Source organism: Eurosta solidaginis, chromosome 2 (assembly GCF_040869045.1).
Source record: "Eurosta solidaginis isolate ZX-2024a chromosome 2, ASM4086904v1, whole genome shotgun sequence".
Classification (NCBI taxonomy): Eukaryota; Metazoa; Arthropoda; class Insecta; order Diptera; family Tephritidae; genus Eurosta; species Eurosta solidaginis.
In genome coordinates this window covers 39529804-39548959 of record NC_090320.1, presented here as the reverse complement: position 1 = coordinate 39548959, position 19156 = coordinate 39529804, and the positions used below count along the sequence as shown (strand labels likewise).

The 19156-nt window shown below is 36.4% G+C and overlaps 1 protein-coding gene across 5 annotated transcripts in view; it reads left to right on the top strand.

Moving 5' to 3' along the window:
* The window catches only part of GABA-B-R1 (gamma-aminobutyric acid type B receptor subunit 1), a 724819-nt gene that overhangs the window by 200439 nt on the left and 505224 nt on the right, over positions 1-19156 (top strand). The window contains exon 2 of one of the 5 annotated variants that reach the window (XM_067765074.1): positions 18228-18298. The exons of the other annotated variants lie outside the window; for them this stretch is intronic. The gene's annotated coding sequence lies outside the window, so the exon portion shown is untranslated. The remainder of the gene's footprint in view (positions 1-18227; positions 18299-19156) is intronic. 5 annotated transcript variants of the gene reach the window in all.

Genomic DNA, 19156 nt, shown 5'->3' with positions numbered 1-19156 from the left:
ACGCCCCTTTTTTCCTCATTCCACATTTTACTGGAGGTGTTAACTTAACGTCATATATCTCCGTACCAATTTTCATTATCCTACCATTACTACATCCAGAGATGTGCAGTATGATATGTTCCATTTGTATGGGAGGTGCCACGCCCCCTTTTTCCCAATTCCACATTTTCTTGGTGGTGTTAGGGATTGACCTCATATAACTCCTTACTGAATTTCAATGTTCTGGCATGTATACCGTCAAAGTTATGCAGTACCAAAGATTCCATTTGTATGGGAGGTGCCACGCCCAATTTATATATCGAAATTATTTTTAGCCCAAAAACCTTCCCGTTGATCGAAGGAATCTATAACCAAAATTTGGTGATGATTGAAGTATGCGAAATATGTTTCCATAGCGAACATACACACACACACAGAATTTGATTTTTATATACATATGGCTAAACCGATTTGGGATTTCAAAATCAACTAACCATCATCTCTCCTTCCTGTATCTTTCCTAAAAATTTCATGGCAATCTTTCTATCCGTTTACGAGTTATGGAGTGACAATCAAAATGTACACTTCTTTTTATATATATAGATTTGCATTTGAACATTCAATCTATCATAATTACCCTTGAGTCATGTAAACAAAATTTTAAAGAGTTTAGGCTTTGATTGCCAAGAGGTATTGGCCTTTATAAAATGAATTTAATTTCATACCAATAATTTGAAGTTCCACCATTTCTCCTTCCACCACTTTTTAGAGATATCGCTTAAGATTTAACAAGCAGTTTCTTTTCTAATTAAATGGGATTTGCTTCGCCAGTTGATGCATGTTAAGAGATTGACATACATTGCTTTGAGCGCACCCTTATTTAACCATGTTCGCCAATATGCGCCGTGGCTGTATCTTCACCTACTGTATGCAGCGAAGTCAGCTTAAAAACCAGCTCCATAGATCCAGTGATGCAAATGCATGCCAAACGTTGGAGTTCGATGAGAGACGTCGGCATTTTAATTAAAGTTGCTCGAAATACTCAGGCGACTGCTCCGTATGCTATGCTGGGTCTGACTATGATAGTGTTGATCTATCGTAAAATCTTGGTGATAAATATTCAGGACTTGCTTGTGATGCATCTGTGCGCAGTTATTGCTGTTATAGCCATGAATGTTACGTTGTCTTTATGTTTCCTCCTTAATAACTTGGAGTCGAAGGCGATTACAAGGAACTTGATTCCGGTCACCGCCTCCAGCAATATCTAATCAAATAAGATTGATTGATCTCATGCCCCGGAGAAATTTTCAAAGAAATTTTAAAAAGCATAGTTTAAGTTACCTCAGATATATCATACGTCTCTTTCGCTCAGTTTTTATATAAACTTACTGCCTTGGTTCCTCTCCTAAGTATTCTTTAATAACCTATTTTAGAAATTTTCCAGTAGGGTAAAGAAGAAGTAATTGTGTGTAAGTCGCGGATACGGAAATAAATATGAAAACGGGGTAAGACTTGTCTGCAAACATAAAAAAAAACAAGGTGAGACAAAAAGTAAAAGCAAAATGTGAGTAATTGCGCACCCCAGGGCCAAGTGCAATACTTGCCTTTGCAACCTTGCCTATTGCACAATGTGCGTTTGCATATATTTCTCTCTCTCTCTAATTTGCTGGTTGCAAGTTTGGTGGCAGCATGTTTTGCACTTATTTCTGCTCCTTTTATGTTCGTTTAAATTTTCTCTGTCCTCTTCGTTTATACTTTAGTACCTGGGTGACTGAGCTTTGCTCGGCAATCGTCAAGTATGCCGCAGAACATACTTTGTTCTACATGTCATCATTAATCAAACTCTATTTTTTTTATATGCACATCTTAATATATAAAAATCACGTGTCACTATGTTTGTTCCCGATGGACTCCTAAACTACTGAACCGATTTTGAATTTGTTTTGTACGCCGTGTGTAGTTCGACCTAACTTGAAATATAATTTAGGTTATATCTCAGTTTATAATCGCAATATTATTTTTTTGCAAATTTTTTATTTGCTTATACGTAATAATAAAATGTTACGTATACGCACCGGCAATCACATTTTCAGATGGTGCGGATATACTTCCGTGTAATTGTTGGTGTTTAATTAAACAACGTGCTTATCAATAAAAAATATTATAGCGAATGATATCAAGTATAGCACATCACCAGGCTTGCCCAGAAGGTGGGGGGATTAGCCCCGAGCCTGGGGTTTCTGAGTGGCCCGCGATTTAGAGGTACTATGACATTTTTTTTAATTCAGGAGAGTCTTTAGATGTTCCATGTGCAATTCTTAAGCCGAATTTGAAAAGCAACGAAAATCCGCATTTTGTTTTAATATTATAGTGAAGGGTGAAAAATAAAAATCTATGTATATAAAAAGAAAGGCTAAAATGTGTGTTAGTTGGTCGCCGGTGTTTGAAGAGATGCGTGGGTCGATTTTGTTCAAACTTTCATACAAGTTGCGTAAACCTCACGCGGTGGTTACTATATAGGTTTGGTTGCGTTCGACGTACAGGGTCTCGAGATATAGGCCGAAACGTGGACCCGAGTACCCTTAGAATGTGTTTATAGACTATGGATAACAAATGAAAGCTTTTGATGAGTGCTTTAGTAGAGGATAATTTTCATAACCCTGGGTGACTAGGATCTCGAGATATAGGCCAAAACGTGGGTCAGTTAATGAAAGCTGTTGACGAGTGCTTTAGTACAGAGTATTATATTATCCAGAGGCGGACTGGGATTAGGACTAGGACTGGGACTGGGACTGAGACTCGGAGTGGGACTGGGACTGGAATAAAATACATACCACCCTCTGGGACAGGCAATAAGGGATGCAGAAGAATGAGAAGAAATTGAGAGAAGAGAAAAGAGAGAAGGAGATTGAGAAAGAGATAGAATGAGACGAAGATGGAGATAGATGAAGCGAAAAAGACGGAGTGAGGAGTGAATAAACGGATTAGGAAAAAGTGAAGATGGGGGAGGGCAGAGTCAGACAGAAAAAGCTTATTAAAATGTATGCAGATAGGCCAAATTTGGGACAGAACAATGTTTGCCGGGTCTTCTAGTATATTATATATTTTTACTTACCAATATTTGATTTCCTTAAAAATAGATTTCAAAAACATATCGAACACTAACCTCAAAATGAACTGGAATGAAAAATTTGAAATGGGTGATTCCAGCCTATAGTATAAGGGATTGTTATGACAATTAGTGAAATCGAGAACTAAGTTATTTAGGTCGATTATTTTCATGCGCTGAATTATTAATTTCAAATGAAATTCTCACAATTTGATTACATTCCAACAACTTGTAAATTTCACGAATGACAACTATATGTTGGTAAGTTGTTAAATGCTTAGATTTCGTTTTCAAAGTAAACATATGACTCTAGTGTTCAACGGTTGCAAATTACCATGGTAATATATCTTTTCGCTATGGGGAGAAACCTTTCTAATAGTAATCTGTGAGAAATGTCAATAATTCATTTAATATTTGCCAAATATATGCATTTAAATATATTTTGCTAGAATTTGCGCCGGTGTCTTGATATTGCGTTTCAATTTTATTAGCGTTCTCCTTTAAAGTTTTAATAGGATATGAGTAAGTAGAGTACTATTTCGTCTAACTGCCCCAACCCTAAATGGCTACCCTACTCCAAAGTGTCCCTATTGTAATGCGGAGCGGCATATCTCATGTAATTTTTTATACTCAGTTGAGCAGAGCTCACAGAGTATATTAAGTTTGATTGGATAACGGTTGGTTGTACATATATAAAGGAATCGAGATAGATATAGACTTCAATATATCAAAATAATCAGGATCGAAAAAAAATTTGATTGAGCCATGTCCGTCCGTCCGTTACACGATAACTTTGAGGTATCTTGATGAAATTTGGTATGTGGGTTCCTGAGCACTCATCTCAGATCGCTATGTAAAATGAACGATATCGGACTATAACCACGCCCACTTTTTCGATATCGAAAATTTCGAAAAACCGAAAAAGTGCGATAATTCATTACAAAAGACCGATAAAGCGACGAAACTTGGTAGATGAGTTGAACTTATGACGCAAAATAGAAAATTAGTAAAATTTTGGACAATGGGCGTGGCACCGCCCACTTTTAAAAGAAGGTAATTTAAAAGTTTTGCAAGCTGTAATTTGGCAGTCGTTGAAGATATCATGATGAAATTTGGCAGGAACGTTACTCTTATTACTATATGTACGCTTAATAAAAATTAGCCAAATCGGAGAAGGACCACGCCCACTTTTAAAAAATTTTTTTTTAAAGTAAAATTTTAACAAAAAATTTAATATCTTTACAGTATATAAATAATTTATGTCAAGATTCAACTCCAGTAATGATATGGTGCAAAAAATACAAAAATAAAAGAAAATTTAAAAATGGGCGTGGCTCCGCCCTTTTTCATTTAATTTGTCTAGGATACTTTTAACGCCATAAGTCGAACAAAAATTAACCAATCCTTTTGAAATTTGGTAGGGACATAGATTTTATGGCGTTAACTGTTTTCTATGAAAATGGGCGAAATCGATTGATGTCACGCCCAGTTTTTATACACAGTCGTCCGTCTGTCCTTCCGCATGGCCGTTAACACGATAACTTGAGCAAAAATCGATATATCTTTACTAAACTCAGTTCACGTACTTATCTGAAGTCACTTTATCTTGGTATGAAAAATGAACGAAATCCGACTATGACCACGCCCACTTTTTCGATATCGAAAATTACGAAAAATGAAAAAAATGCCATAATTCTATACCAAATACGAAAAAAGGGATGAAATATGTTAAGGTAATTGGATTGTTTTATTGACGCGAAATATAACTTTAGAAAAAACTTTATAAAATGGTTGTGACACCTAGAAGAAGTAGAAGAAAATGAAAAAGTTCTGCAGAGCGAAATAAAAAACCCTTAAAATCTTGGCAGGTATTACATATATAAATAAATTAGCGGTATCCAACAGATGATGTTCTGGGTCACCCTGGTCCACATTTTGGTCGATATCTGGAAAACGCCTTCACATATACAACTACCACCACTCCCTTTTAAAAGCCTCATTAATATCTTTAATTTGATACCCGTATCGTACAAACACACTCTAGAGTCACCCCTGGTCCACCTTTATGGCGATATCTCGAAAAGGAGTCCACCTATAGAACTAAGCCCCACGCCCTTTTAAAATACTCATTAACACCTTTCATTTGATACCCATATTGTACAAACGCATTCTAGAGTCACACCTGGTCCATCTTTATGGCGATATCTCGAAAAGGCATCCACCTATAGAACTAAGGCCCACTCCCTCTTAAAATACTCATTAACTCCTTTCGCTTGATACCCATATTGCACAAACGAATTCTAGAGACACCCCTGGTCCACCTTTATGGCGATATTTCGAAAAGGGGTCCACCTATAGAACTAAGCCCCACGCCCTTTTAAAATAATCATTAACACCTTTCATTTGATACCCATATAATACAAACAAATTCTAAAGTCACCCCTGGTCCACCTTTATGGCGATATCTCGAAAAGGCGAACACCTATAAAACGAAGGCCCACTCCCTTTTAAAAATACTCATTAACACCTTTCATTTGATACCCATATCGTACAAACAAAGTCTAGAGTCACCCCTGGTCCACCTTTATTGCGATACCTCGAAAATGCGTCCACCTATAGAACTAAGGCCCACTCCCTCTTAAAATACTCATTAGCTCCTTTCGTTTGATACCCATATTGAACAAACGAATTCTAGAGTCACTCCTGGTCCACATTTATGGCGATATCTCGAAAAGGCGAACACCTATAAAACGAAGGCCCAATCCCTTTTAAAAATACTCATTAACACCTTTCATTTGATACCCATATCGTACAAACAAAGTCTAGAGTCACCCCTGGTCCACCTTTATTGCGATACCTCGAAAATGCGTCCACCTATAGAACTAAGGCCCACTCCCTCTTAAAATACTCATTAACTCCTTTCGTTTGATGCCCATATTGTGCAAACAAATTCTACGGTCACCCCTGGTCCACCTTTATGGCGATATCTCGAAACGGCGTCCACCTATGGAACTAAGGATTACTCCCTTTTAAAACGCTCATTAACACCTTTCATTTGATACCCATATCGTACAAACGCATTCTAGAATCACCCTTGGTCCATCTTTACGGCGATATCTCGATAAGGCGTCCATCTATAGAACTTAGGTCCACGCCCTTTTAAAATACCCATTAACACCTTTCATTTGATACCCATATCGTACAAACGCATTCTAGAGTCAACCCTGATCCACCGTTATGGCTATATCCCTAAATGGCGTCCACCTATAGAACTATGGCCCATTCCCTCATAAAATACTCTTTAATGCCTTTCATTTGATACACATGTCATACAAACACATTCCAGGGTTTCCCTCGGTTCATTTTCCTACATGGTGATTTTCCTTATGTTGTAACCATAGCTCTCAACTGAGTATGTAATGTTCGGTTACACCCGAACTTAACCTTTCTTACTTGTTTTATTTCGAATAGGTGGCAACCCTAAATGGCAACCCTACTCAAGAATGTCCCTATTTTAATGCGGAGTGAAATACCTTTCGTTTGATACCCATGTCGGCATATCTAATGGATTTTTTTTTTAATTTAATAGGTGGCAACCCTAATTGGCAACCCTACTCCAAAATTTCCCTATTGTAATGCGGAGTGAAATACCTTTCGTTTGATACCCATCTCGGTATATCCCATGCAATTTTTTTTAATTTCGAATAGGTGGCAACCCTAAATGGCATCCCTACTCAAGAATGGCCCTATTGTAATGCGGAGTGAAATACCTTTCGTTTGATACCCATATCGGCATATCTAATGGCTTTTTTTTTAAATTTCGAATAGGTGGCAAGAATGTCCCTATTGTAATGCGGAGTGAAATACCTTTCGTTTGATACCCATATCGGTATATCCCATTCAATTTTTTTTAATTTCGAATAGGTGGCAACCCTAAATGGCAGCCCTACTCAAGAATGTCACTATTGAAATACCTTTCGTTTGACACCCATATCGGCAATTTTTTTTTAATTTCGAATAGGTGGTAACCTTGTGAAACATTCTGAGTGGCAACACCTGGGTAGAAAGTCTTAGAAGGTGATACGTTATCTCTGTGCCAAATTTCATTTAAATCGGTTGAGCCGGTCCCGAGATCGTTCGGCTATACCAATATACAAGAGTTGCTCGTTTAAAGTTATAAGATTTGTTGCTACTTGTCGGTGTATTTAATATGAACAAGCATGTAAATGAAGATTTCCTCTCTTTGTTTGTATTATGCTTGTCACGTCACTATATGTGCGTATGTACATTGTTGGGTAAATTTTCTCATTTTATTTTTCTGCAGCGCTTTGCTTGTCACTAAATAAGGTCAAAATGTCTTAGCAGCTTGTAAATGCATGTACTTGCGTTATTTTTATAATTTAACATTTTTTTCCTATTTATCACTTACAAGAAAGTACTCGGCTGCTGCGGGTGGTTTGAAGGTTGATTTTTTTTCAAATTCCAATTAAACTTGTTTTACACATTCATTGCATAAAGAGTAACACAAAAGCTGGGCTTGGTACTGCAAGGATCATCAATATGTGTCGTAAGGGGCATATACCGACTGCTGAGTGGACTATCACTCTATCCCGACAGCCGGTTCAGAATTCGGTTAAAAAACGCCCTCTCTCAAATTCTGAAGTAGGGCGTTATTTTAAAGCTTTCTAAGATAAAACGTTTTTGAACCGGCAGCCGAGGTGTGCTGATATTCCACTCACCAGTCGATATGTTATAATAGTCCGACTCGGATCATCCCGACAAATGTCTTAAAGGACAAAAATATACCCACTGACCAAATTTCGTCAAGATATGTTAAAAACTGAAGGACTAGTTTGAGTTCAAGCAGAGAGACGGACAGTCGGAAATGGCTCAATCAACTCAGGTCATCATCCTGATCATTACAGTACACTTGTTAGTGGGTTTATCGCCTCCTCTTTAACGATCTACAATTTTGAGATTCGTGCTAAACTTCATATACCATTTAGTTATCCTGAAAGGTTAAAAAAGAGGATGGAAGAAAAGGAAGCTGAGAAACCAAGGTCGAAACCTGGACCTATATCGGCTGCCGTGATCGATTTTTATAGAATTGCGAACGGTTTGCTATTGATAAGAACGGTTAAATCAAAAACTTACCGGTTTGTTATCGGCAGATAATGCGCATTTTACAAAATTTTTCCGATGATTAACGGTTTTTTGCTATCGGTTTGTTATTGGCGTGATATCGACGAGGTTTAGACGATGTATGGGCTTGGTATCAAAGTGTAATCGAATTGTTATAAACTTTTTACGGAAAACAGCTGGTATCAACGGGCTTTCGCTTTCTTACCGATGGGTTATCGAATTTTTATACGCGAGTAATCGGTTCTTTATCAAGAATGATCTATTTATTGTAATTTAATGCTGTACTTTTTTTATCGAAAAGTTTTCGATTTAGTATCGGCGTGTTATAGATGTCTACCGATTCGGCGTATTATTGAAGTGCCACCGATTTCTAATTGACGATTTCTAACTGGCACCCAAATCATCTTTTTAAAAAACACACTCGATTGCATAGCTTTAGAGCTCATCTCTTTCATAGCCGCCTTACTGTTTAAGTAGATGGTAAAATCCCCAACATATGATACATTGGATAGCATGCCGCTCACCACATCCTTGATAGGGGCGGCTTCCCTTTAGTAGCCAAAGTGTATGGCTTACTCCGAGCTCATACCTTCTCATTCAACTTGGCCCCATCCGTGAACAAGTCTATCAGAGCACCGACCTAAATGTGGTCCCCATCCCACTCATATGAGAGTATATAAGTTTAGAGATGAAGTCGAAGCTTGTAAGAATACTGGAGTTCTCAGTGTCAGTAAGTTTAAATCCTGTGTCTCGAAGCCTGATTACAACCGGGGCTGTGGCTGCCCATCCAACACGGTCCACCGCGCTTTACATCGCCTTCAAAGCCAGAGTTGGCGTTGTGCAAAGAGCCCCGCTGTTTCCAATTAGATACATACGTTGCACGGTTACCAGTCTTTTAAAATTGGATGCAGTGTTCACTGCTCTCCACCAGGCCAACACCAATGTAACAATATTGCAGAGTTATCAGTATTTTCTAACAGAATCTGTAGGTAGATGCATTTTTGCTGAGATACTTTTAGTGGCAAAAATATATAGGAAGCGGTTGCCAACCCACTAGCGAGGGAAGACCCCGCTTGGACCTATTTTTTATAATTTGAAAATACCTTTTTACAAGAATATTAGTCTTGCTTTTCCCGGGCTCGGAACCCAGGATCTTCTCTGAAGTACGAATACTTCTTCAAATGAAACAAATTTTTTACTATTAAGATATGACCTCTTTAATATTCAACAATTTCATTATTTCTAGCTTGAAAATTTTCTTATATACACTACAAGTAAGCACTGTGGCACGTTTTGTTCAATGGCATATACCTTTTTGACTCTAGCTCTAATGTCCTGTCGTTAGATGAATACGTATGTGACAAAATTGCATATATTACCGAAAAAATTGTCACAAAATGTGAATTCATGATGACACCAAAACTTGTATGAAACAAGTTCGCTGCTTATATAAGCAATTCAACTCTTCTTTCTTTGCACTTTTTCACATTCGTTTTTTATTTTTATTTTTCAAACAAATGGCAAGTCAAGTTAACATGCCATGTCATGTTGCATAGAAATGTACATATGTTATATTGCACAACTCAAATATCCCGTCAAAATACAAGTATATATATACGTTTATATACTGAAATGAGGATTCTTAATTTTTTCCCTCAGTGTATATTTTTGGATGTGTGTTTCATGAACATTTATAATTTGCTTACACCTGGATGAATATTTTGAATTTTATATATGTAAATGCTTATGGACTCGTTCTGAAGAATGAAGTATGTATAAAAGACAACAGGGCATATGGAGCATTCCACAGTAAACGCTACCTACGAAATAGTATACGCACATCGGAAAAGATTGTTATGATGTTATAGGATATCATGTGATCATTGGTAGTTAGCACCAACAGTGGTCATTGTAAATTGTAGCTCTTCAAAGAATGAAAGGGATCGAAAAGTTATTTTTAATTTTGAAAGTTGTAATTTAAACTATAACCGTTTTCTGATTTTCTGTAGAAGTATGCATGGAAAATTCAGGGAACTATGCAAATCTCATATTCCTATGCATATTGATATTTATATTTATATTCATATTCATATTCATATTCATATCATTTATCATAATCATATTAATATTCATACTCGTGCTCATTTTCATATTAATATTCATATTCATTTTCATTATCTTATACATATTCATATTCATATTTAAATTTTTATTCATATTCATATTCATATTCATATTCTTATTCATAATATTTGTGATAAAACGCCTCCTATAGCATATCTACTCGCATATGTATCTAGAATAAATGTTGCTCCTGGAATCGGATATGCTAACATTGGGGCAGTGCACAAACGCTCCTTCAATGTTTGGAAAGCCACTTCTTGCTCCTTCTTCCATTCAAAAGCTTTATTTTTTCTTGTAAGCTCATGGAGGCTATGGGCTACGCTGGAAACATTTTGTACAAATCGGCGGTAATATGTGCACAGCCCAAGGAAACTTCTTAATTCATGTAGGTTCTGTGGTCTTGGCCAATCCTTTACAGCCTCTATCTTTTCGTTCTCTGTGCAGATGCCCTCTGTCGTCACCTTGTGACCCAAATAATTTACTTCCTTTTTAAACAGCGCACACTGTTTGGGACTTAACTTCAGACCAGCGGCAGCTATTCTTTGGAAAACTTCCTCCAAGTTCTTAAGATGTTCATCGAAATTCTTGCCCAATACGATGATGTCGTCCAGGTACACCAAGCATGTTTTCCAATGTAGTCCTTTCAATACCTGATCCATGAGTCTCTCGAAAGTAGCTGGTGAATTACATAGTCCAAAGGGCATTACTGTAAATTGCCAAAGACCATCTCCGACGCTGAAGGCTGTTTTCTCTTTGTCTTCCTCCTTCACCTCCACTTGCCAGTAGCCGCTTTTCAAGTCCAGTGTGGAAAACCATTTCGTACCAGAGAGCGAGTCCAGAGTGTCGTCAATTCTTGGTAATGGGTAGCTATCCTTTTTCGTAACGTCACTCAACTTCCGGTAGTCCACGCAAAACCTCATTTTCCATCCGTCTTCTTTACAAGTACTACCGGTGAGCTCCAGGGACTAGCTGATGGTTCGATGACGCCGCTGTCGCTTATTTCTTGTATAATTTGACTCACAACTTCCCGCTTCGCCAGTGGAACACTACGTGGAGCTTGACGGATCGGCCTCGCATCTCCAGTGTCAATTTGATGTTTCACAACGTTGGTGCGGCCTGGTTTAGAACCATCCTGGTCAAATATGTTCGCGTACTTTAGGAGCAGTTGTTTTGCCTTACTCTGATATGCTTCCTCTAGCCCCTGCGTCCATGCCGTGATGTCATTTGAAAGATTAGTATTACTAGCTGAAACGTGTTCCTGGAGCTGTTCGCAGTTAATAACTACTTCAGCCTCTTGGCATCTTCCCAAAATAGCTCCTTTAGTCAGTTTGAGTGGTGAATTGAACTCATTGAGTACTTTTACCGGAATACGTCCATCTTGTTTTGTCATAGACAGGGTTTTTCCTACAAGTATGTTCAGTGCTGATTTGTTTGCTGCTTTGACAACCCACAATATGTTTGTCCCACAATCTCCATCAGCCTTTGCCCATATGACTGCTTCGGATTTTGGTAGTATTCGCTGACTCTCTTCCACCAGCACTCGTTTACTGCTGTAGCCTCTCTCGTAGCCGAAATTAAGTGGTACATCCATGTTCTTATATCACATCGTCTTGCTTTGCATGTCGATCTTGATGCCCTGGTCGATTAAGAAGTCCACTCCAATTATGATTTCATCAACAATTTCTGCCACTATAAAATTGTGTACTACCGTGACGTTCCCAATTGCGACTTCACAGGATACTTCTCCTAGAACCGTGCTGTATTCTCCAGTGGCTGTACGCAATCTTGCTCCATGCAATGGTCTTATCTTCTTGTTGACTAAATCCACTCGAATGATGGAATGAGATGCACCTGTATCTACAGTCAGTAAACTTTGCTTTCCATCCACATGTCCTCCGACAGTAAAATTGTTTGACCTTCTTCCAATTTGTGAGATAGAGATTATGGGGCATTCAATTGAGGAAGCCAGCTGTCGCCCTTTGCGGCTGACTCGCTTTAGTTTAACGATTGAGTGGACTTGGAGATTTGCTCATCTCCTTCAGCTCTGCGTTTACGGCCACCCACATTGTTGGAGCTATTGGGACCGGTGCTGCAATGTCATGCAATATGACCTGGGTTGCCGCACTTGAAAAATTTACTAACTCCGGCATTTTTCTGTTGTGATCCCTTCAGTTGTTCCAAAATTGTGTCTACCCAATCTGGTCTGTCCACTTCCACACGATGAGCTTTGTATGCTGGTTTACTCAATAGCTACGCTGTTTCTTGAGTCAGTGCATAGGATACCGTTTCTGCGAATGTGGGGTTTCTACGTCCCGTAAGCCATTTATAAAACTCTGGATTTTTACCCTCTCGGTGTACTCCACGGGTGCGTCCGCATTTGCCAAATGTGCCAACCTTTCAACATCCGAGGCAAACTCCTGCAAAGTCTCATTCGCTCTTTGGTGGCGGCTTTGCAACTCAATCTGGAATATCTGTTTTCTATGCTCGCTTCCATAACGTCGTTCTACAGCAGCCATCAATGCTTCATAATTGTTTCGCTCTCCTTCGGGAATCGTCTGTAGGATTTCCGCTGGTGGCCCCTTCAATGCCACGAACAGTGCAGCAACTTTATCTTCCGCATTCCAGTTGTTCACTGCTGCGGTCTTCTCAAACTGTAGCTTGAAGACCTGGAAAGGAACATAACCGTCAAATGATGGTGTTTTTACCTTTGGATTGCTTGCTGAAATAGCTGGGCGGTTTAGTTGCAACTCCTGTATACGACCTCTCAAAGCATCCACCTCTGCCTCGAATTTTTCTTCAAACTGCGTTATTTTCTCGTCCATACGCGCTTCGAGTTTTGCAGAGATCTGCGATGGTACCTGTGCTGAAATTTGTGCCGACATTTCCGATATTCGTGCGTCTTGTGCTCCAATTTTATATGTTATTTCTGACGATATCTCTGAGATACGTGTCCCTTGTGATTCCAGTTGGGATGCCATATATGTCTTTTGCTCTTCCAGTTAGGATGCCATATATGTCTTCTGCTCTTCCAATTGTGATGCCATATATGTTTTCTGTTCTTCCATCTTGGATGTTAAACATGTCTCCTGCGATTCCAGCTGAGATGCCACTGTCGATGTTTGAGCAGTTATTGCAGCCAATATCATGTTCAAGTCTGTGCTCGTAACTGTCTGCGATGTTTCGTTTTTCTCTTAAATTTTTGTTGTTGTTTCGTCCCCATCAGGATAAAAGACAAACTCGTCCACATCAATTCCTTGCGAATCCATTACCTCTCGTAGCCGTGCTTGAAGTTCGATCTTATTGCCGGTTGTATTTAAGCCACGGTTCTCCAACTCCTTTTTCAGTTGCTGAATCTTCAATTCACTGAACTTTGCCATGTCCAAGTTGTATTCCCAATCTTCGGAATATATTCAACAATTCCTCTTCTGACACCAATTGTAACGAATTTGCTGCAAATCCTCTTATTTGCAATCCTCTGCTAAGTTCGAATCACTAAACTGTTGAATAAATAACTCCAATATTGAATAATGGAAAAATGGCCTTTATTAAAGTACTTCACAATAACACTTATACTTTGCTACTCGCTGGCTTAATAACCAAACTGATTGATAACTCAAATGAAACTCTACTATTGGCCGCCAGATCGCGTGCTTAATCAAACTGATTGATAGCTCAACTCAAACTGAATTACTTCTTACTCGCCTGCCCCGCTTCTATAGTTTACGCTGCATACTTCTAGGCTCTTCGATTTCCAGAACTTACTAGTTAGTTTCGGCTACAAAATCGCCAGCCACAATTACGTGCACAAATTATTGCTCTCTCTTGTGACAACTCAGATAAGATACATGCATGTGTTTGTGCATTGCCGCTCCGCTGCTCGTATACGTACATATGTGTAGACGCAATTTTTTATTCGTTTATGTAGATACATAATGATTCAATTATTGATGTGAATGTTTGTAGTTTACAGTCTCTCGCGCATACATAGGCGTATAAGTAAATGCATCTGTGTGTGACATCTTTCGGCTGCCTTATATATGTGTATACATGATTTGATTATTGACGTAAATACTGCTTATCGTGGCCTTAGCATCGCCTTAGTGATGGTATAACTTAGCGATGCTAATATCCGTGACAATATTCATGTTCATATTTATATTCATATTCATTTTCATATCTATATTTATATTCATATTCATATTCATATTCATACCAATATTCATATTCATATTCATATTCATATTTCATATTTATATTTATTCATATTCATACCATATTCATATTCATATTCATATTCATATTCATATTCATATTCATATTCATATACATATTCATACCCATATTCATATTCATATTCATATTCACATTCATATTCATATTCATATTCATATTCATATTCATATTCATATTCGTATTCGTATTCATATTTATATTCATATTCATATTCATATTCATATTCATATTCATATTCATATTTATATTCATATTCATATCCATATCCATATTCATATTCATATCCATATTCATATTCATATTAATTTTTGTATTCATATTCATAATCATATTCATATTAATTTTTGTATTCATATTCATATTCATATTGATATTAATTTTCATATTCATATTAAAATACATATTCAATTTATATTCTTATTCGTATACATATTCATATTCATATTCGTGTTCATTTTCATATTCAAATTCATATTCATATTCATATTCGTATTCATATTCAGATTCATATTCATATTTATATTCATATTCATTTTTTTATTGATATTGATATTCAAATTAATATTCATTTTTGTATTCATATTCATATTTATATACGTAATCATATTTATACTATTATGCGTATTCATATTCATTTTCATATTCATATTCATACTAAAATACATATTCATATTTATATTCTTATTCGTATTCATATTCATATTCATATTAAAATACATATTCATATTCATATTCATAGTCATATTCATATTCATATTCATATTCATATTCATCTTAATATATAAAAAACACGTCTCACACAATTGAGGCCAATGGACTCCTAAACTACTGAACCGATTTTGAATTTGTTTTGCACCCCGTATGTAGTTTTATCTAACTTGAAATATAGGATTGGTGACTGGTTGACTAGGGTCTCGAGACATAGGCCAAAACGTGGACCCGGATACCCCTAGAACGTGTTTATAGAATATGGATATTAAATGAAATCTGCGGATGAGTGCTTTAGCAGAGGGTAATTTTCATACCCCTGGGTGACTAGGGTCTCCAGATATAGGCCAAAACGTGGGCCAGTGAATGCCCAGACAGTGTTTATACAATATGGATACCAAATGAAAGCTGTTGATAAGTGCTTTAGTACAGAGTAATATATAATCCAGAGACGGACTGGGTTGGGATTAGGACTAGAACTGGGACTGACACTCGGAGTGGGACTGGGACTGGAACTGGAATAAAATTCATACCACCTTCTTGGACAGGCAATAAGGGATGCAGAAGAATGAGAAGAAATTGAGAGAAGAGAAAAGAGAGAAGGAGATTGAGAAAGAGATAGAATGAGAAGAAGATGTAGATAGATGAAGCGAAAAAGACGGAGGGAGGAGTGAATAAAAGGATTAGGAAAAAGTGAAGATGGGGAGGGCAGAGTCAGACGGAAAAAGCTTATTAAAGTGTATGCAGATTGGCCAAATTTAGGGCAGGACAACGTCTGCCGGGTCTTCTAGTATTCGTATATATTTTCATATTCATATTCATATTCGTATTCATATTTATATTCATATTCATATTCATATTTATATTCATATTCATATTCATATTCATATTTATATTCATATTCATATTCATATTCATATTAATATTCATATTCATATTTATATTCATATTCATATCCATATTCATATTCATATTCTTATTCATATTCATATTCATATTCATATTCATTTTTGTATTCATATTCATAATCATATTCATATTCATTTTTGTATTCATATTCATATTCATATTGATATTAATTTTCATATTCATATTAAAATACATATTCAATTTATATTCTTATTCGTATTCATATTCATATTCATATTCGTGTTCATATTCATATTCAAATTCATATTCATATTCATATTCAAATTCATATTCATATTCATATTCATATTCATTTTTGTATTCATATTCATAATCATATTCATATTCATTTTTGTATTCATATTCATATTCATATTGATATTAATTTTCATATTCATATTAAAATACATATTCAATTTATATTCTTATTCGTATACATATTCATATTCATATTCATATTCATATTCGTGTTCATATTCATATTCAAATTCATATTCATATTCATATTCGTATTCATATTCAGATTTTTTTGTATTCATATTCATATTTATATACGTTATCATATTTATACTCTTATGCATATTCATATTCATTTTCATATTCATATTCATATTAAAATACATATTCATATTTATATTCTTATTCGTATTCATATTCATATTCATATTAAAATACATATTCATATTCATATTCATATTCATCTTAATATATAAAAAACACGTGTCACACAATTGAGGCCAATGGACTCCTAAACTACTGAACCGATTTTGAATTTGTTTTGCACCCCGTATGTAGTTTTATCTAACTTGAAATATAGGATAGATGACTGGGTGACTAGGGTCTCGAGATATAGGCCAAAACGTGGACCCGGGTACCCCTAGAATGTGTTTATAGAATATGGATATTAAATGAAAGCTGCGGATGAGTGCTTTAGCAGAGGGTAATTTTCATACCTCTGGGTGACTAGGGTCTCCAGATATAGGCCAAAACGTGGGCCAGTGAATGGCCAGACAGTGTTTATACAATATGGATACCAAATGAAAGCTGTTGATGAGTGCTTTAGTACAGAGTAATATATTATCCAGAGACGGACTGGGATTGGGATTAGGACTAGAACTGGGACTGAGACTCGGAGTGGGACTGGGACTGGGACTGGAATAAAATTCATACCACCTTCTTGGACAGGCAATAAGGAATGCAGAAGAATGAGAAGAAATTGAGAGAAGAGAAAAGAGAGAAGGAGATTGAGAAATAGATAGAATGAGAAGAAGATGGTGATAGATGAAGCGAAAAAGACGGAGGGAGGAGTGAATAAAAGGATTAGGAAAAAGTGAAGATGGGGGAGGGCATAGTCAGATGGAAAAACCTTATTAAAATGTATGCAGATTGGCCACATTTAGGGCAGGACAACGTCTGCCGGGTCTTCTAGTGTTCATATATATTTTCATATTCATATTCATATTCATATTAATGTTCATATTCATATTCATATTCATATTCCTATTCATATTCATATTCCTATTCATATTCATATTCATATTCATATCTTTGTGAAGTCAGTGGCAACGGTCTAAACACACAAGATTTTCAGCACTTCTAGAAGAAGAAGAAGACTTGATTTACAAATATCTTGAGACCAATTGAAAATGAGTCTAAGGCGCAGTTAAATTTACACGAAAGATCCGCTCCTACCTTAGTTAAGATTAATAAAGCGCATTTAAATTAAATTGAGCTTATAATGTCCTTATATAAGCAAACGCTGATTTCATATAAAATTACTAATTTATATAGGAAATTCTGGAAACCCTCAAATAATATAGGATAAGGCGAAGGGGTTTGAAATCTTTAAATTAGTCTTTAAAAACTAATTCATAGAGTATATATCTATATGTCACAACTTTCACCATGGAATGAGCCATAAATTACTCTTATATTTTGAAATAGGCCACGTCTATGTAAAATTATGTGTGTGAAATATCTCAATTTACATTATTTTCATCCCTTTTCGTTTCTGTTGCAGCAGCAATAGTTGAGCAAATGAGCAGTGGATTAACGAAATGACCATTCACATTGCTGGCGATATATAAATCTCAAGTAAATACATGAGCTTTACAAAGTGAAATGTGAGATTTGAACGTGAGATGTTGAAGAAATATGTCGCAGAAAAAATTGAAATAATTAAACAGAAATAGAAAAGCTACAACTTGTAGGATTCTTATCATTGCAAAACTTTTATATGCTCTATTTCTTTTGATATAATAAATGTAAGGAGTTAACTCAAACCTCTGTATCAATTAAGTCGCAAATATTACTCATACGCCATGGCCTACCACTGCGCTTCTGCTTAATATGTACATTTATCATAAGCAGACATCATAGAAACTGGGCACAGTTGCTTTTACGCGTGGCATTTAATGTTAATTAAAACTACAACTCTAATGAGATGAAAACGTTGCCATAGATTACTATCAGACATTTGACCACTGACACGTGTACTCGTAAGGACTTAAGTTACTTGTGTTTGTAATTGCTGGCAGCCATTGAAATCTGTATTCGGTTTTGGTTTACCAAACACTTAGTTCTAGCTGTTGTCTTTAATCAACAAACATAATTTTATATGGCATTAATGTTACTGTGATTTTTATGTTTTGTTATGTTCTATGATGTGCACACTTTTGGTGGGGTTGCTAGATATGGAAGATTAAAGGCGATGCTGCAATTTTATGTTTCGATTTAGGCCATTTTGAGTGTACCAGAAAGGCAAATATTTTCGCGCAAAATCGCCATTAGGTTTTTCTTATTAAGTTTTCTACAAAGATTCAACTTATGATGCGGTGAGGCTGAAACTCTAGATAGTAAGGTAGCGTTTCATGTTTCGGCTTTGGTCATATCTGCACTAAACGCTGAAAATCGGAAGACATGTAATTATGCTTTACATAGATATATATAGAT